Raw genomic sequence first — 21,466 nt, forward strand, 5'->3', positions numbered from 1 at the left:
GTGTTTGTGTTTTTCTGTTTTTTTTCTTGTGCTTGGTTTCTAGTTTCATACCATTATGATCAGAATAAATGTATGGTATGATTTAAATCCTCAAAAATGTATTTAGCCTTGTTTCGTGGCCTAAATGTGATCTATTCTGAAGGATGTTCCATGTGTGTTTGAAAGAATGTGTATTCTGTTTTCAGATGGCATATTCTCTATATATCTGTTATGTCTCTCTGGTCCACTCTGTCACTGTTTCTTTGTTGATTTCTATCTGTATGATCTATCCACTGATGTAAGTAGAGTGTTAACGTCCTCTATTATTATTATATTACCATCACCTTCTCTCTTTATGTCTGTTAATATTTTCTTTGTGTATTTAGGTGCTCATTGTTGAATGGGTACATATTTATAATTGTTTTATTTTCTTTTGGGTTGACTTATCATTAGGTAATGCCCTTCTTTGTCTCTCTTACAGTCTATTTTAAAGTTTATTTTGTCTGATGTAAGTAGTTCTTGCCAGTTTTTTTTCCCACCTCCATTTGCATGGCAAATGTTTTAAATCCCTTCATTTCAGTCTGTGTCTTTAGGTCTGAAGTGAGTCTCATGTAGGCAACATATAGATCGGGAGTGGCTGGCAAGACAGCTAAAGCTAAAGTGTGTGCAAGGCTGTGAGGTTCTGGACTGTTCTGCACTAGGAGTTCCCTGGCAAGACATCTGAGGCCAAAGTTGCATGGGCCTAGAGTGTCCCAGGGTGCTTTGTGCCTGTATCATGTTGATATGAAGGCTGTAGCTGTACTGACTGCTGACCAGGGGTGTCCCAGTGTGTACCACCCTGTGGCCATATTGGTGGGATGGCTGGGGCTGGTATTGGCATGGGTTCTGGGTTCACCGAGGTGGTAGACTGGTTAGGGTGACTGGACTGTGCACTGAACTTTCTAGTGGCAGCGAGGGGAAGCACAGATTGTATATATTAGCCCTTCCCTCCCAAAGAGTGTTCATGCAGCTCTCCCCCCAACTGCTTGATGGAATCTAGTGCTGTATCTTTTATATGCTGGTTGCAAGGGCAGAGGAATTTGTTTCTGATGCCTCAGTGCTATCTCTCCCAACTGTAAGTTCACAGCAGCAGGAGTAGGAGTTTTCTTTGTTATTTTGTCTTTGTATCTTTGCTTTTCTCTCTTTTGTTGTGCAGAAGCTGTTCAGTTGGCCCTCAATTACTCTTCCACAGGAATTGTTCTGTAAATAGGTGTAATATGGTGTATTTCATGAAGAAGGTGAGTTCAGGGTCTTCCTTCTTGGAATGGAACTTGCTTTGAGTTTTTAAATAGTGAAGCTTCCTGCCTGAAGGAAAATAAGAACCAACCATTTAAAGATAATAATATGGTCAGAAAAATAATACCAATGTTATAGCTTAATTCTGTTCTGAAATTTGAAATAAATGCCCTTGAGCATAAGGATATTAAAAAAAAAATTCTCAGATTTAGCACTACTCTGAATAAATAAGAAAGCTCAACAGTTTGGAGGGGGAACTATTGATTCAGATTCTAGTAGCTTTGTGAGTCAAAATTTCTTTGTAAAATGTGAGCATTGAGTTAGATCTTTCTCTGACTTCAATCATAGTTATAGAACTGGTGACATTGGTTCTTTCTTCAAAGAAGAGTTAAGTTGAAGAAGAGTCACACAGACATTAGTCATTCCTGGATATTCATAAAATTCAGGGTCAGTGTATAAGTACACTGGCCTATTTATCTCCTTGGGTGGATACATTTCTTCAAAACAGAAGAATGTATATTACTAACATTCTGTTTAGCTTCACATGAGTTATTTTCTTAAATGTCGAAATTCCAATGAGTGCTTTGTGGTAGGCAGAATTTTTTGCTTTATAAAATCTGATCTCTTTTTACCCTTCAAGTGAAGACTTAGCTGTAAATGGACATTGAAGATAGCTTAAAAGGGATGGGTCCTTAAAAGGAGCCAGCCTCAACCCATCTAGCTGACTCCTAGGTCCTAGTCTAAGAGTAGAGTTAATATAATGAATTAATAGCCAACATGTTACCAGCTTTCTCACTGGGCAACAGCCACTTATGAGAGTACCTTATTTTTCTACCCACATAATTCCTCCTCCTGATTCTGGGAAAACCATTTTCGTTCTTTGGATGCCCAAAGCTGCTGCAGGGTCACCCTGATTTCCAACTCTACCGCTGGCCACCGGCTGCCATGCTTGCTCAAAGCTTTCCCAGTGTCTTCTGCTGTACTCAGTCCTAACCTAAGTAAGGGTGTGACTTGCTCCCCAGTGCTGGTGGAAGACTCAGGCTCAGCTTACTGTCAGCATAGACCCTCACTGAGAGATGCCTCCATCTTGGATCCTACAGTCTCCCTGGAAGAGCTGTACAAGTGGCTACGATAGATGATGGATGGATGGATGATAGATAAAAATACACAGAAATATATGTAACCTGATAGACATACAGTTGATAAATACATAGGTATGGAGAATATTATGAAAGGAAAACTACTGAGTGATTGCCTTCTTGCCACAAAGAGTAAGGTGAGCCAAGATCCAGTGAGTGATAAAGTGAGTAGCAGTAAGTTATCAGTAAAGGTTGTAATTGCACAGGCACCCCTTCACGGGCCCACATCATGGGGTAATGACATTATAATGAGAAAAACCACAGGCAAATGAAGTAAACAGTAGTTCAAGGCAGACATATAAAATCTTGCTAGCTTCATTTTGGCAAAGTCCAGGGAAGTGCTTAAATTACCAGAAGGAGGTGTTATCAAACATGATAGCTTCGATGATACTGTGGTAATAATGTCCAAAGATTAATGGATAAAAACAAATACAGAATTATTTCTTGCTTATGTTCCATGTCTTCTGTGGGTGTACAGAGAATTTTATTCTTATTTGTTAGTCAGCCATTTGTTTGGAAATTGATCACTGCCAAACCAAGGTGGAGAAAGAAAGCTCTGGAGGTTTGTGCATCATCTAGTTAAGAACTTTGGCCTAAAAAAAACACACAGCATTTCCTCTTACCATTTATCTGTCACAATAAATCACATGGCCCTTTCCAACCACAAGGGGGGAAGGAGGGTGCAACTCTATCTCATCCCTTGGTGGGGAATAAACAGAACAATTTCGTGAATGGTACTACTACCATTTGCTCTTTTGTTCAACACTATTCCCTTCATCTTTCATCACACACATGCAATAGCATCACTCCTACTCCATGTGAGACAACCAGTAAGTTTGATGTGGTCATCAAGCTCAAAGTTTAGAAAAATTAGTATCCAGGTGTGATGCATAACCCTGAAACCTCAGTACCTAGCACCCAACCTCACTGCTTCAGTCTCCCTTCCGACCCATATGACATCTTCCTCCTCCAGAGGGCTTTTCCGACTGTGGCTCCTAACCTGTCTGGGTTCTGTTGTTTTGGCTTAGTTGAACCTGCTGCTCTTACGATAGGAGAGGTGTTTTAATGGACGCTGGGAAGGGAGTGTAGGTGGAATACATGTTTAAGCTAGTGTATTTTGCTCATTTTAATTTTTTAGAACAGTTTTATTTTTTATATTTTAGGTATAAAATATAATGAGTCAAAAGTTCTTTACCTTACTCACTGCTTATCAATAAGAGTGTATTCTTCATACCCTTTATCTGTTTTCACCATTCCCCACCCACCTCTCCTCTGGCAACCACCAATTTGTTCTCCGTATTTAAGAGTCTGTAATTTCTCTTTTTTGGTTTCTTCATCTGCTATGTTTTTTTAAATTCCACATATGAATGAAACCAAATGTTATTTGTCTTTCTCAGGATGACTTATTTCACTTAGCATTATGCGCTCTAGGTCCATCCACATTGTTGCAAATGGCAAGATCTCATTCCTTTTTATAGCTGAGTAATATATCATTGTAAAAATATAGGACCTCTTCTTTATCTGTTCATCTCTGAATGGACAGTTGGGTTGCTGCCATATCTTGACTATTATAGGTGATGCTGCAATAAACACAATGGTGCATATATCCCTTCCAATTAGTGTTTTTATTTTTTTGTGTGTAAATACCCAGTAGTGGAATTAGTGGATCTTATGGTAATTGTATTTTTAATTTGTTGAGGAACTTCCATACTTTTTTCCACAGTGGTTGCACCCATTTACATTCCTGCTGAAACTGCATGAACGTTCCTTTTTCTCCATCCCATCATCTGTTATTTCTTGCCTTTTTGATTTTAGCAATTCTGACAGGTGTCAGGTGATACCTCATTGTGGTTTTGATTTGCATTTCTCTGGTGATGAGTGATGTTGAATACTTTTCATATGTCTGTTGGCCATGTGTATGTCTTTTTTTAAAAAAAATGTCTACTCAGTTCCTCTGTCCATTTTAATCAGATTATTATTTTTTTGGTGTTGAATTATATAAGTTCTTTACATATTTTGAATATTAACCCTTTATCGAATTTATCACCTGCAATATCTTTGCCCATTCAGGTTTCCTTGATATTTTATTCGTTTCCTTTGCAAAAATCTTCTTATTTTGTAGTCTTAGTTGTTTAATTTTTCTTTGGTTTCCCTTGCCTGAGTAGACATATCTAAAAAATGATGGGGCACCTGGGTGGCTCAGTCGGTTAAGCCTCCGACTTCAACTCAGGTCACGATCTCGAGGTGTGTCTCCCTGTCTCACTGCCCCTCTCCTGTTCATGCTCTGTCTCTCTCTGTCTCAAAAATAAATAAACGTTAAAAAAAATGTTGTTAAGGCCACGTCAAAATACTTATTGCATATGTTTTCCTCCAGGATTTTTATGGTTTCAAGTCTCACATTTAAGTCTTTGAGTTTATTTTTGTGTATAGGGTAAGAAAGCGGTCCAGTTTTCCCAGCACCATTTGTTGAAAAGACTCTCCCATTGTGTAATCTTGCCTCCTTTATCATAGATTAATTGACCATATAAGCATGGCTTTATTTCTGGGCTTTCTATTGTGTTCCATTGATCTATGTGTCTATTTTTGTGCCAGTACCATATTGTTTTGATGATGCCTCCAGTTTTGTTCTCCTTTTTCAAGATTGCTTTGGCTACTCAGGGTCTTTTTTTGGTTTCATACAAATTTTAGGATTATTTGTTCTAGCTCTGTGAAAAATGCTGATGGTATTTTGATAGGGATTGCATTAAACCTGTAGATTTCTTTGGGTATTATAGACATTTTAACAACATTTGTTCTTCCAATTCATGATCATGGGGTATCTTTACATTTGTTTTTGTCATATTCAATTTCATTCATCAAGAAATTCTTGTTTTTAATTATTCTTTGGACTTTTTGTTGCTTAGCTTGGTTACTTTCCATTACCCTGTCTTCTAGGTCACTGATATGTTCTGCTATGGATTCTATCGTATTTTTATTTCAGTTATTGAGTTCTTCATCTCTGATTGGCTCTTTTTAATATTTCCTATGTCTTTGATGAAGGTGTCACTGAGATTCTCCACTCTCAAGTCCAATAAACATCTTTATGACTATTACTTTGAATTCTCTATCAGGCTTATTGCTTATCTTAGCTCTTTTTCTGTACCCTTGTTCTGTTCTTTCATTTGGAACATATTCTTGTCTCCTCTTTGTCTAACTGTTTCTATTAAGAAAGTCGGCTACATCTGATCTTGAAAGTAGTGGTCTTATGAAGAAGAGGTCCTGTGGTGTCCTATAGCACAAAGTTTCCTGTTCACCAGAACCAGATGCTTCAGGGGTATCTCCTAAGTGGGCTGCATGTACCTTACTTGTATGGCTAAGCCTTGATTGCTTTCAATATAGTCAGCTGAAATAGCCCACTTTACCTGTTGTGGGCATGCTGGGCAGGGTTTGGTCCCTGTGCTACTTGGGGCATGTTTGAGGTGCTTATAGATGGGCCTTGTCAGCAGTCAGACCAAATGCCTGCCCTGAATCTCTCTGCTGGGGCTTCAGTCACACCAAACTGCAGGGTGCTCTCCCTAACTTGTTCCCTGAGAAGCTGTCCTTGCTGGGCACACTGATAGGCAGGGTGCTCTCTCTATGTTGCCAGCTATAAGGTTTGACTACTGAGACTGGGGGTACACTATTGTGTGTGTGGTTATTTTCCCCTTTCCCAAGGCCAGAAGTCACTTTGGAGTGGTGCTGTTCCCTGCCAGAGTTGTTTGCATGGGATGTCAGATCAGGAGCCACCTTGGCCTGATGGGGGTTGGATGCGGTAGGGCATATTGTGCTAGCAAGATAGGTGGGGAGTGTTACGCTGATTCCCACAAGTGTTCAGCTATCTAGACTGTTTGGAGGGTGGGGTGGGAATGGGTAATTCCAGCTCTTTTGGTCTTGGAGAAGTCTCCTAAAGATCCAACACCTCCAATGCATATTCTAAGATTAGTAAATAAATCTCCTTTGTTTATACCCAGGTGCTTTTTAAACTGCCACTTTTATGCTGTGTCTTGGCTGGGTTATTTGTTATGCTGGCTCTTTACGGGTGGAGACTCCATTTCCTACTTATACCCCAGCTCTCCCAGAACTAAGCCCACTGATTTTTAAAATACCAGAAATGAAGCCCCACTGATTGTAAAAAACTCACAAAGGTAAGTCTTACCAGTTTTCAAAACCAAAGTTTGGAACTCATGTCCCTGGTGTGGGGTCTGTTCCTCTTGCTTCTCTGTAGTTGTGGTATCCCTTCTGTTTGTGTTTAGTGTTGATGTTGGGTTCTGTATCATGTTTCTGTCCCTCCTACCCTTTCCAGTGTGGCCTCCTCTCTATGATTTACTGTGTAAGTCTGGCCAGTCTTCAGGTTGTTTTCTGGGTAAATTGTACTGATATAGCTGTTATCTTGGTGTGTCCATGGGTCAAGGTGAGCTTAGGGTCCCCCTACTCTGCATCTTCCCAAAAGTCCTGCAAATATTTTTAAAACACTGAAAATCAGTCTCTGTGAAGATTTGTTGAAATAAGTACCTTAACTTTTTTGTGTTTATGTGGGATACTAGCTAGCAATGCACATTGAAATTGTTTAACAAATGGTTTGCGGAAATGCCGTTCCTACCATTTTTATTAGCATTTAATCATTACTTGAAAAATAGGAGAATTTGATAATTGTGCAAGTTGTATGATCTCCTGTGATCCCTGTATTCATTGGTTAAATCTTGGTGATTATATTGTCTCTGTATGCTTTGAATTTATTTTCAATAATCCACTCCCCACTGACAGCACAGAGCCTACATGGGCTTCTCTCTCTCTGCCCCTCTCTTGCTTGCACTCTCTATATCTCAAAATAAATAAACTTAAAAAATACACTGGACGGAATCAATAATAGATTAGAGGAGGCAGAACAGGGCCATGATCAGGAAGACAGAATAATGGAAAGTAACCAAGCTAAACAGCAAAAGACCAAAGAATTATAAACAATAAGGGAACCCAGCAACATCATCAAATAATAATGTTCACATTATAGGAATCCCAGAAGAAGAGAGGGAGAGAAGGGGCAAAAACTGTCTCTAGTCTCGGGAAAGAAAAAGACATCCTGATCCAGGAAGCATAGAGAGTCCCTAAGAAAATTAATCCAAGGATGTCCACACTAAGACACAATTGAAATGACAAACAGTAATGATACAGAGAGGAATTTTAAGACAGTAAGAAAAAGGAAAAGAGTTACATACAAGAGAAACTCTAGATGGCTATCACCTGATTTTTTTTTAGCAGCGACTTTGGAGGCCTGAAGGAAGTGGTGTGATGTATTCAAAGTGCTGAAAGGAAAAACCCTGCAACTAAGAATGCTCTTCTCAGCAAGGTTATCATTCACAATAGAAGGAGAGTTTCCCAGACAAAAAAAAAAGCTAAGGGAGTGCATCACCATTCTAAGACAGCCTTGTTAGAGTATTAAAGGGAATTCTTTGAGTGTAAAAAAAAGTCTAAAACTAAAGGTAAGAAAATTATTAAAAGGAAAAATTTCACAGGTAAATATATAATAAAAATGGTAAATTAATCACTTATAAAACACAAAAAGCAGTGAAAGCACAAAAGCAGTTAAATAAATTATATCTACAAAAAATAGTCAAGGGATACACAAAAGGTATAAAGTATGACTTCATATACCTAAAATGGAACTTGGGGGGGATAAAAAATTTCATGCTTTTAGAATGTGTTTAAAGTTAATTGACCATCAACTTAATATAGACTGCTACACATAAACTGTTATATATCAACTTAATTGTAACCACACATCAAAAACCTATAACAGATACAAAAAAATAAAGAGAAAGGGATCCAAGCACAACACTAAAGAAAGTCATCAAACCACAAAGGAAGAGAGCAAGAGAACAAGAAAGAGAAGAACTACAACCACCAGAAAACAAGTAACAAAATGGCAATAAATACATACCTATTAATCACCATTTAAATGTAAATGAACTAAATGTTCCAATCAAAATATGTAAGGTTAATGAATGGATAAAAAATAAGACCCATCTATAAGCTACCTACAGGAGACTCACTGTAGTCCTAAAACACATGTTTACTGGAAGTGAAGAGAGGAAAATACATATACCATGCAAATGGAGACCAAAAAGAACAAAAAGCTGTGATGACAAAACTTATACCAGACAAAATAGACCTTAAAACAAAGACTGTAGAAAGAGATAAAAAATAAGGGCACTACATAATGATAAAGGGAACAATTGAACAAGAGCATATAACAACTATAAATACCTATGCACCCAACATGGAACCACCTAAATGTATAAAGTGATTATTAATGGACAGAAAGGGAGAAATAGACAGTAATACAATAATAGCAGGAAACTGAAAGACCCAACTTACATCAATGGGTTGATTATCCAGGCAGAAAATCAATAAGGAAACAGTGGCTTTGAATGACACATTGGACCAGATGGACCCAACAGATATATGCAGAACATTCCAGCCAAAACAGAATACACATTCTTTTCAAGTGCATATGGAACATTCTCTAAGATAGATTGCATTTTAGGCCACAACAGAAGCCTTATGATTTCAGTCTTAAATTTCTTATCAAGCATTTTCTGTGACTACAAAAGTATGAAACTAATTTAAAATATTTTTTTTAATTTTTCTTTCTCTTTCTTTCTTTCTTTCTTTCTTTCTTTCTTTCTTTCTTTCTTTCTTAATATGAAATTTATTGTCAAATTGGTTTCCATTAAACACCCAGTACTTATCCCAACAGGTGCCCTCCTCAATACCCATCACCAACCCTCTCCTCCCTCCCACCCCCCATCAACCCTCAGTTTGTTCTCAGGTTTTAAGAGTTTCTTATGGTTTGGCTCCCTCTCTAATTTTTTTTTCTTTCCTCCCCCTCCCCCATGGTCTTCTGTTAAGCTTCTCAGGATCCACATAAGAGTGAAAACATATGGTATCTGTCTTTCTCTGTATGACTTATTTCACTTAGCATCACACTCTCCAGTTCCATCCACATGCTACAAAAGGCCATTTTTCATTCTTTCTCATTGCCACGTAGTATTCCATTGTGTATATAAACCACAATTTCTTTATCCACTCATCAGTTGAAGAAATGGTCAGAAAACATGAATAGACACTTCTCTAAAGAAGACATCCAGATTGCCAGTAGGCACATGAAACTAATCTTTAATTACAAGAAAAACAATCTGGGGAAGAACACAAATACATGGAGGCTAAATAATATGTTACTAAATAATGAATGGATAAACCAAGAAATTGAAGAAATCAAAAAATACTTGGAGATAAATGAAAATGTAAACGGAATGGTCCAAACTCTTTGGAATTCAGAAAAATAGGTCTAAAAGGAAAGTTTATAATAGTCCAGACCTACTTCAAGAAATAAGAAAAATCTCAAACAACAAAGCCTTACAACTGAAGGAGTTAGAAAAAGAACAAAGCCCAGAGCTAATAGATAAAAGAAAATAATAAAGATAAGGGCAGAAACAAAACAGAGACTAAACAAAAAAACAAACCAAAAAAATCCCAATAGATCAATGAAACCAGGAGGTAGTTCTTTGAAAAGATAAAATTGATAAATCTTTATCCACACTCATTAAGAAAAAAAAGAGTACTCAAAATCATAATGAAGTAGGAGAAACAACAGATAGTACCATAAAAATACAAAGGATTATAGGAATATTATTAAAAAGTTATATGCCAACAAATTGGACATTCAAGAAGAAATGGACAAATTCCTAGAACTATAACCTTTTAAAACTGAATCGTGAAGAAACAGAAAATTTGAACAGGCTAATAAATACTAATTCAATTCAATTCATTTAATTTGTCCCAACAAACAAAAGTCCAGGGCTAGGTTGCTTCAGAGATGAATACCCGCAAACATTTAAAGTAGAGTTAATAATTATTCTCCTAAAACTATTACAAAAAATAGAAGAGGAAGTAAAGCTTCTAAATTCATTCTATGAGGGCAGCATTAACCCGATACCAAACCAAAGACAGTACAAAAAAGAAAATTATAAAACAATATTTGTGATGAACATAGATGCAAAAATTTTCAACAAAATATTAATAAACCTCATATAATATTTTAAAGAAATCATTCATACAATCAAGTGAGATTAATTCCAGAGATGAAATACTGGTTGAATATTGTCAAATCAATTAATATATCACATTAATAAACTTAAGGATAAAAATCATATAATTCTTTCAATAGATGCAGGAAAATCATTTATGATAACATTCATTTATGATAGAAGTTCTCAACAACTAGTTGTACATGGAACATACCTCAACATAATAAAGGCAGTATATGAAAAACCCATAGCTAAAATTATAGTCAATGGTGAAAAACTGACAGCTTTTCTTCTCAGGTCAAGAATAAAATGAGGTGCCTGGGTGGCTCAGTTGGGTAAGTGTCTGACTCTTGGTTTCATGGTTTGTGGGACGGAGCCCCAAGTCGGGCTCTGCACTGACAGTGTGTGGAACCTGCTGGGGCTTCTCTGTCTCCCCTGCTCATGCTTTCTCTCTCTCTCTCAAAATAAATATTAAAATAAGAATAAGATAAGGATGTCCACTCTCACCACTTTTATTCAACATACTACTGGAAGTCTTGGCCGCAACAATTAGACAAGAAAAACAAAAGGTATCCAAAATGCTATGAAAGAATTAAAACTGTCACTATTATCAGATGACATGCTATTATATATAGAAAACCTTTAAGACCACCAAAAAACTAATAGAAGTGATAAATGAATTTAGTAACGTTGCAGTATACAAAATTAATATACAGAAAACTGTTGTATTTTGACATACTAATAATGAAATAATAGAGAAATTAAAAAATAATTCCATTTTAAATTGTACCAAGAAGAATAAAATACCAAGAATAAATAAGACCAAGGACGTGAAACCTGTACTCTGAAAAGTATAAAACATCAATGAAACTCATTGGAGATGACAAAACAACTGGAAAGGAAATACATGTTCATGGATTGGCCATGAGCCAATGGCCAAAAGGCCAAAAGGGTTAATATTGTTAAAATGTCCCTACCACCCAAAGCCTTCTACAGATTCAGTGAGATCATTATCAAATTACCCACAACATTTTTCACAAGACTGGAACAAATAATCTAAAAATTTTTTGGAAAAAAAAACATCCCCAGTAGCCAAAGCAATCACGGTTTGAGGAATCAATCCTAGATGTCAAGATACAATACAAAGCTGTAATAATTAAGATAGTATGGTCCTAGGAAAAAAACAGACACATAGGTCAATTGAATGGAATAGAGCTCATAAGTAAAGCTATGGTTATGCAGTCAATTAATTCATCAAAAAAAGTGCCAAGAATATACAATGGGGAAAAGACAGTCTCTTCAATAAATCAGTTCTGGGAACACTGGACTACTTTCTAACACCATATACAAAAATAAACAGAATGGATTAAAGACCTAAATGGGATACCTGAAACCATAAAACTCCTAGAATAAAGCCTAGGCCGTATTTTTTTTTTACATTGGCCTACCCACAATTTTCTTTCTGCTTTTTTAAAAATTTTATTTAAATCCAAGTTAGTTAAAATATAGTGTAATAATGGTTTCAGGAGTAGAAATTAGTGATTCATCACTTACATATACAATCCAGTGCTCATCCCAACAAGTGCCCTCCTTAATGCCCATCACCCATTTGTTCCATTCCCCCACGCACCTCCCCTCCAACAACCCTCAGAGTGTCTTCTGGTTTTCCTCCCTCTCTGTTGTTATCTTATTTTTGCTTTCCTTCTCCTATGTACATCTGTTGCGTTTCTCAAATTCCACATACGAGTGAAATCATGATATTTATCTTTCTCTTACTTATTTTGCTTAGCATAATACACTCTAATTTTATCCACGTTGTTGCAAATGGCAAGACTTCATTCTTTTTCACTACCAAGTATTCCATTGTACATATATACCACATCTTCTTTATCCATTTGTCAGTCGATGGACACTTGGGCTCTTTCCATAATTTGTCTATTGTTGATATTACTGCTAAAAACATGGGGGTGCATGTGCCCCTTCAAATCAGCATTTTGGTATCTGTTGGAAAAACACCTAGCAGTGCAATTGCTGTGTCATAGGGTAACTGTATTTTTAATTTTTTGAGGAATCTCCATACTGTTTTCCAGAATGGCTGTGCCAGTTTGCATTCCCACCAGCAGTGAAAGAGGATTCCTTTTTCTCCACATCCTTGCCAACATCTCTTGTTACTGAGTTGTTAATGTTAGCCATTCTGACAGGTGTGAGGTGGGATCTCACTGTGGTTTTGATTTGTATTTCCCTGATGATGAATGATGTTGAGCATTTTTTCATGTGTCAGTTGGCCATCTGGATGTCTACTTTGGAGAAGTGTCTATTCATGCCTTTTGCCCATTTCTTCACTGGATTACTTGTTTTTTGGGTGTTGATTTTGGATCTACATTTTTCTAGATATGTCTCAGACGAGAGAAACAAAAGGAAAAATAATGTAGTGGGACTGTACCAAAATAAAAAGGTTTTACACATCAAACGAAACCATCAACAAATGAAAAGGCCAACTATTGGATGGGAGAAGATATTTACAAATGATATATACAATAAGGGGTTAATACCCAAAATACATGAAGAACTTACAGGACTCAACACCAACAAAGGAAATAATCTGACAAATTGGGCAGAGGACCTGAATAGCCATTTTTCCAAAAACATACCGATGACCAACAAACACTTGAAAAGATGCTCATCATTAATCATCAAGAGAATGCACTTAAAAACCACAAGGAGATATCATCTCACATCTGTCAAAATAACTATCATCAAAAAAAAAAAAAAGAAACAAACATTCACGGGGCCGGGGGTGGTAGAGAAAAGGGAGCTTTCGTGAATTGCTGATGGGGATGCAAATTGATACAGCCACTGTGGAATACATAATGGATGTCCTCAAAAAATTAAAACTAGAATTAACATATGATCCAGTAATTTCACTATTGGGAATTTACCAACAGCAAATAAATTGGAAAATATATATGCAGACTTCTGTTTATTACAGCCTTATTTATAATAGCCAAATTAAGGAAGCAACCTATGTGTCCTTTGGTGGATTAATTGGTTAAAAAAAAGAGGTGTTTATCCCTAATGGAATATTACTCAGCCATTATATATTCTTGCTTCCTTTGTCATATATTGACCATATAAATGTGGGTTCATTTCTAGGGTTTCCATTCTATTCCATTGATGTGTCTGTTTTTGTGCCAGTATCATATTTTTTGATTACAGTAGCTTTGTAGTGTATTTTGAAATCTGGAATTGTGATAGATCCAGATTTAGTCTCCTTTCTCAGGACTGCTTTGGCTATTTTGTGGCTTCTGTTCCATACAAATTTTAGTGTGATTTGTTTTAGTGTTATAAAACATGCTGTTGGTATTTTGATAGTGATTGCGTTGAATCTGTAGATTGCTTTGGATAATATGGACATTTTCACACTATTCTTCTAATCCATGAACATGGATTATCTTTCCGTTTGTTCGTGTCATCTTCAATTTCTTTCATCAGTGTTTTATGGTTTTTAAAGTACAGATCTTATCCCTCTCATTTTTATTCCTAGGTATTTTATTGTTTTTGGTGCAATTGTAAATGGTATTGTCTTTCTCTTTCTCAACTTCATTATTAGTGTATAGAAATGCTACCAATTTCTGTGTATGAATTATGCATCCTCTGAATTCTTTTAGTATTTTTTTGGCAAAGTCTTCAGGATTTTCTATGTATAATACCACGTCCGCTGCAAATAGTGACAGTGTATCTTCTTTTTTACTGACGTGGATGTCTTGTGTTGCTTTTTCTGGTCTTCTGTGTCTAGGACTTCCAATACTACGTTGAATAAAAGTGGTGAGAGTGGACATATTTGTCACATTCTGGACCTTAGAGGGAAAGTTCTTGGTTTTTTACCATTAAGTATGATATTTGCTGTTTTCTTTTTTTCATATATAGCCTTTATTATGAAGATATGTTCCCTTTAACCCCATTTTGTTGAGAGTTTTTATTATGAATGGATGTTGAATCTTGTCAAATGCTTTTTTGCAAGTGTTAAGATACATATGATTTTTATCTTTCATTTTGTTGATGTGGTGTATGATGTTGTTTGATATGGGCATATTGAACCATCCTTGCACCCCAGGAATAAATGCCACTTGATTGTGATGAATGATCTTTTTAATGTACTGTTTTATGTGGTTTGATAATATTTTCTTGAGGTTTTTTGCACTATGTTTATCTGGAATATTGGTCTGTAGTTTGTGTGTGTGTATGTATGTGTGGTGTCTTTGATTTTGGTATCAGGGTAAGCTTGCCTCATATAATGTATTTGGAAGTTTTCTTATTTGTCATAGTTTGAGGAGAATAGGTATTAACTGTTCTTTAAATGTCTGGTAGAATTCACCTGTGACTCCATCTGGTCCTGGATTTTTATTTTTTTGTTAGTTTTTGATTGCCAATTAAATTTTCTTACTTGTAATCAGTCTGTTAGGGTTTTCTATTTCTTCCTGGTTCAGTTTTGTAAGACTGTAGGTTTCTAGGAATTTATCCATTTCTTCTATTTTGTTCAGTTTGTGAGCATATAATTTTTCATAATGTTATTTTATAGTCCTTTGTATTTTTATGGTATCAGTTGTTATTTCTCACTCATTTCTGATTTTATTTATTTGGGTCCTTTTTTTCTCAATGAGTCTGGATAAGAATTTTTAAAAATGTTTTTAAAGAACCAGCTCTTGGTTTCATTGATTTTTTTATATTTGTTTTTAAAATTTCTACATAATTTATCATTTCCTTCCTTCTACTCTTCTTGGGCTTTGTTCAAGTTTCATTTCTTGAGTTTGGCTTGTGTTGCTATATTCTTTCTTAGAAATGCTTTTGCCATGTTCTAGAGATTTGGGGCTGTTGCCCTTTAGTTTTCATTTGCCTCCATTTTTTTAAAATTTATTCTTTGATTGCTTCATTGACTCCATTGGTTGTTTAGGATTATGTTATTTATGTCTCATGTATTTGTCGTTTTCCTTTTTCCATTTTTGTGGTCCAAAAAATGCATGGTCTGATTTCAATACTCTTAAATTTATGAGGCTTGTTTTATGGCCTGATATGTGATCTATCCTGGAGAATGTTCAATGTACACTGGAAAAAAGTGTGTATTTTATTGTTTTTGAAGTACAATGCTCTATGTATATTGGTTATGTCCATCTGCTCCAATGTGCCAAAGACATTGTTTTCTTATTGGTTTTCTGTCTGGATGATCTCTCCATTGATATAAGTTGATTGTTAAAGTCTCCTTCTATTGTATTTCCATCAATTTCTCTCTTTATGTCAATTAGTATTTGCTTTATATATTTAGTTGCTCTAATGTTGGGTGCATAGACATTTATGATTGTTATATCTTTTTGTTGGATTGGTCCCTGTATTATTATGTAATGCTCTTCCTTGTCTCTTATTATATACAGTCTTTGTTTTAAAGTCTCTTTTGTCTAAGTATTGCTATACCAGTTTATTTTTTGCTTTCATTTGCATGGTCATTGTTTCTTCATCTGTTCACTTTTTTTAATTTTTCCTTTTTTGCTTTATCTGCAAAGTTTATTTCTATAAATAGAGGTGTAACAGATTGTTCCAACATGTAACAGTTTTGCAGAAAAATACCAGTAACTCATTTCTTAGGATGATAATCTCTGCCTTCTATATGAAAGAGGTAGTGTATAAAAATACTTTTCAAATCTAAGGTACGAAGCTCTAATCTATAACAATGTACACAACTCTGAATGGCAAGGAACTAAGGAATAAGAAAGAGTAATTCCTTCATTTTACGAATCCAAGACTGGTAGTTAGAAAGGAACATGAGCCTGCTTGAAACTCTTTGTGATTCACCAGAAAACTCATTAGCTGGACAACTATTGTGCATTCAAGTTTTAGTTGATGTATTAAGCAGAATTCAATGGATTTCAGGAAACACATCCTTTGTGTGTGCGTGTGTGCGTGCATGTAAATGTGTGTGTATGTGTCTTTAGCGCTTAAGTCTTTAGATCTGTGGTGAATATCCTGTAGGCACCATATATATGGATGTTATCTATTCTGCCATTCTGTCTTTTGATTGGAGCATTCAGGCCATTTAAAGTAATTATTTATAGGTACACACTTATTGCCGTTTTTAAAATTTGTTTTCTGGTTGCTTTTGTAGTTCTTCTTTGTTACTTCTCTTGTTCTCTTTCTTTGTGATTGATGAGTATCTATTGTGTTTTGTTTGGGTTTTTTAGTTTTTGTGTGTGGTTATCTCAGGTTTTTGATTTGTGGTTACCAAGACATTCATAAATAACATCTTAAGTAAATAAATTTCCCTATTAATTTATGGTATTTTAAGTTCAAATACATTCTTATAAAAAGAAAACTGGAAAAGGGAAAATAATCTTCTTTTTCCCTTTTTCTTCCCTTTTTACTCCCTTCTTCACATTTTATGTATACGTTGTCATTTTACATATTTTTATTCATAGATTTCTTATGTCTAATTATGTCTATTTTCCACTTAAATTGACTTATAAGAAATGTTAAAGGAATTTCTTTTAGTGATGATAACTTCTTTATTTTTTGGAAACATTTTTTATCTCTTTCAAATCTGAATGATAATCTTGCTGTGTGGAGTATTCTTGTTGTATGTTTTTTCCTTTCAGCACTTTGAATATATCATGCCACTGCTTTTTGGCCTGGCAAGTTTCTGGTGAAAAACCAGCTGCTAACCTTATAAGGTTTCCTTTGTAGGTAACTTTTTGTTTCTCTCCTGCATTTCTTAAGGTCTCTGTTTATTTTTAACCTTTGAAATGTTAATTATTATGTGCCATGGTGTGGACCTCTTGGATTCATCTTGTTTGGAACTCTTTGTGATTCTGGGACTTGAATGTCTATTTCCATCCCTAGGTTAGGGAAGTTTTCAGTTATTATTTCTTCAAATAATTTTTCTACAACTTTCTCTCTTCTTCTGGGACCCATATAATGCAAATAATGTTCACTTGATGTTTGTCCAAACGATATCCTAGTCTATCCTCATTTAAAAAATTCTTTTCTCTTTTCAGCTTATGTGCCTTCCATTATCCTGTCCTCTAGATCACTGATAAGTTCTTCTGCATCCTCTAATCTACTGTTGGTTCCCTCTAGTGAATTTTTAATTTGTTATTGTATTATTTAACTCTGGTAATTTTTAATATTTTCCATATCTTATTGAAGGCCTGAATTCTTCCACTCTTTTCTCTAGCCCAGTGAGTATCTTTATGTTCATTAAATTCCTTATCACACATATTGCTTATCTCTGTTTCATTTAGTTATTTTTCTGCGTTTTTTTCTTGTTATTTCTTTTGGAACATATTGCTCTGTCTCATCCTTTTGCTTGACTTTCTGTTTTTGTTTCTATGGATCAGGCTAAAAGGCTACTTAAACTTGGAGAAATGGTCTTGTGTATGGTGTCTCCTATGCAGACTGTGGATGTTTTGTGACTTTTGCTGGCTGGAACTGTGGCTGTATATGCTTGTTACTCTTTTAAACCATGGCTTTGAAAATAAAAAGAACAAGAATAGAAAAACAAAGTGAAAAATATAAAATAAGAAAAAAATTAGAAAAAAACTCAAGACTGTGGCTTGTTTTTTGTGTCCTGGCATCACAGGGTGGCTGGTTTGGGCTTGTAGACCCTGGGATCACTGAGGTTGCAAGCTTACTATAAACTGGATCCTACTTCCATTTGGGATTTTAAAGTGGAAGGGGAGAGCTTATTTTCTTTTAAACCCTGGCCTTTTTTTTTCCTGTGCCCCAGCACAACTAGGGTTGTGAGCTTGTGAACCCTGGGCTTGCTGAAGTTGCAAGCTCACTAAGATAACAAGACTCACCTGTAATGGTGTCCCTGCTTCAGTCTAGGCTTTTAAGGTGGAGTGGGAATGTAAACCATGTAATTTCATCTGGATAGCTTTCCCACAGTTTTTTTCTGCCACTTGGTAGAGTTCCAGTGTTGTCTTTTTTATATACTAGTTGTTCTTTTGAACTGTGGATGTTTTTCTGTGCCCAAGGATGGAAAGATTTGTTTCTGGTCCTTTAGTACTATCTCTCCCCACTGCTGTTAGTAATGGGGATACAGTTCCCTTCCTTACCATGTCTACATCTCTCTTGCTGTCAATATTTGGTTGTTCAGTAACTGCTTAGCCCTCACTTCTTCAGTAGGAATAGTTCTAATAGGTGTAATTTGGTGTGTGCAGGGGAGGAGGCGAATTCAGAGTTTTCCTATGAATGACAACCTCAAAATAGTTTTTGCAGCAAGTATAGATAACGTCTTGGCTAAAAAACTTTAAAAGGCAAATATTTCTGAGGATTTATAAACACCCAAAAGGGCATATGAATAATTTGGTGGGCTGTTTCCAAGTTCAGTTCATTCATCTTTTAACACTAGTGAATATCACAGAGCTTTGAGTTATAAGACTGAATTTCAAACCTGGGTTCTAACATTTACCACTTGCAAATTATTCAGTCTGTCTGTAGTAGAAGCATATTGGATTATTTGTCTAGCACCTATTCCCAAGATTGTAACAGATGCCCCATATACATTTGATATGACCCAATTTCCTTACCATAGTTCACAGGATCAATAGATGCTATCCTGGCCCATAAATTTGTTTGTCTTCTTTCAGATATTTGCAGTAGGTTTAGTCTTTCTCCAGATGGCTGGACCATAACATGTATACTCAGGAGCTGAAGGCAGCCATGTTTTTTGCCGTTGTGGATGGAGATGTAAAAGGTACACATTTGTTATAAACTAGGCCCAGAGAGAGTAACAAGAGATGATGGATAGACTAAAGACCCGCTCTTAGTTTATTCTCAATACCCACCCACATTTCTGCCAACACATTAAACCTCGATGGCTCTGGATATGCATTTATCCCCCATTTTAATTGCATAGCTGAAAGCTGGCTTAGAAGGGTTGAGTTACCATAACAGGAGAGCATGCCCATCTGAACTCAGAGTCTCTTGCTTTCTAACAAGGCCATTTCTGTGACCCCAATCTCCCAATGTTACGTAGTCACATAGATGTTCCCTGACCACTGGCGTTATGACCATATAGAGCATTATGGGAGCAAGCCTCCTCAGTACTGGAACTTTCACCTTGGTGCATGCAGATCATTTATACCCTACTTAATGAATAGATGTTAAGATCCAGGGTGATTGTTCCCTCTCCACTACTTCTAAAGTTTCCTTTGGTAATCTTTATTTATAATTGCATTGGATAGTATGAGTACTTTGTATTCACATCTCTTGTGCAGGACAATTTCTTTCTTTGAGATAAGGGAATCTATTTTAAGTCAGTCTTCTTGTGTTCAAGTTGGGTTTCTGTTACCAGTAAATTGAAGAGTCATATCCACCCAACTATGGCCTCTCTAACCCACAGTGATCTCTTTTAAAAAGTGGGGCAAACAATGCCAAGTGAGACAATAAATATAAAACTATTGGTACACAAAACATGTTCTGTAAATTTAAGCAGGATATTTCTTGAAGGATCAAGATTACAAAGATATGCAAATGATAAAAGGATCTTGGAAATAAATTACTTTCTACTATGCTATTTAATTTTGTGATGGGGCAGTTTCAATATTCGATAAAGATTTGCAAAATTCATTGCATTCTTTAGTACTGTGATATTTGAACTTTTTCTTTCTGTCTCATCATTTATCCTACTTTCTTAGTCTTTTCTACTAGTTTTCATTCCCAACTCATTTATTGTCATGTATTTATTACTGTATATTTTTGATATTTGTTCATTTTATTAATCCTCAAATATTCTTATTTAAGCCTTACAGGGTTTCTACAGTTAGAATGTTTTTGGCTACAAGCAACCCTTCCATCTCCAACATGGATTCCAACTAAAACAATACATAACTTTATTATTTCACATAAGATTAAGTCTTCAGGTAATGATGAATCTGTAATCAGTTAAGTTACCATCTAAACAAGATGCCAGAGGCCGACATTCTTTCTACCTTGACTCTCTGCTCCCTTTAGCCTGTTGGGTTTTATCCTGAAGCTGTCATTCCTTATGATCACAGGTGGCTCCTTGTTGTTCTGGTTGCCAGATCATATCACAAAACAACATCCAGATGAAAAGACTCCTTTTCTTCATTTGTCTTTTTATTATCAACAAATGCTTTCTAGAAGCCCCCAGAGACCTTTTCTTATGTCCCAGGATCAAGCATCACCCAGCATAACAATTCATAAACCAAATGTCAGCAAGGGAGATAGGATTAGTGGTACTGGCTTCAGAAGTGAAATGCATAATTTTACATTAATGGAAAGCTTTGCCTGTCCACATCAGGACTCCTTTGGGAATCTAGAGGACAAAGCAGAAATAAAGAGATGTACAGAACTTTTAATCACCCAGAAGCTGTGATGCTGCCCCACAAAGCAGCACACTCACTTGGCCCTTATTCTAGCCCCTCAGTGTTTTTACATGCTTGTGTGAGTCTTTTGGGTCAGGTTTAAATCCTGGCTCTTTCAATTATTGCTTCATGATATGGGTAATTAACTCAGTTTCCTTATTCAGAAATAGGGATAATAATAGCACCACATTCATAGTGTTGTTTTGAATATTAAAGGAGTTAGTATAAGAAAAGCATTTAGAAAGGTGCCTTGCTATACGAAATAATCAGTACACTGTACACACACACATTTACCCATTGATTCATATTTATATGAATTGAACCGAATGACAAGAGGAATCAAATATTGTCAAGGTAAGGTATTATCACATTCATGCTGAATCCTCATTTCGTATCATCTTTTGTCTTAGGTCAGGTTCCCTGGTAAAGAACTCTTGAGATTGGATTGCAGGAGGTTTGCTGAAAAGTGCTTTCAGAAACACTCCTGTGAGGGGGTAATGGAGGTAGGATTGGGCAGCAGGGGAAATTGGGCTGTAATGAAGTTGCCTTGAAGTCCTTGTCTGAGCCTTTGGGGAGGCTCTAGAGCTGGGATAGT

At 36.0% G+C, this 21,466-nt stretch overlaps 1 long non-coding RNA gene across 1 annotated transcript in view; it reads left to right on the top strand.

Moving 5' to 3' along the window:
* The window catches only part of LOC125172959 (uncharacterized), a 44,937-nt gene extending 24,572 nt beyond the window's left edge, over positions 1 to 20,365 (top strand). Inside the window, exons 2-3 of the long non-coding RNA XR_007154878.1 lie at positions 19,132 to 19,238; positions 20,288 to 20,365. This is a non-coding gene — a long non-coding RNA (uncharacterized LOC125172959). The remainder of the gene's footprint in view (positions 1 to 19,131; positions 19,239 to 20,287) is intronic.
* The last annotated feature ends 1,101 nt before the right edge of the window (positions 20,366 to 21,466 follow it).

The sequence above is a fragment of the Prionailurus viverrinus genome, chromosome A1, assembly GCF_022837055.1.
Source record: "Prionailurus viverrinus isolate Anna chromosome A1, UM_Priviv_1.0, whole genome shotgun sequence".
NCBI lineage: Eukaryota > Metazoa > Chordata > Mammalia > Carnivora > Felidae > Prionailurus > Prionailurus viverrinus.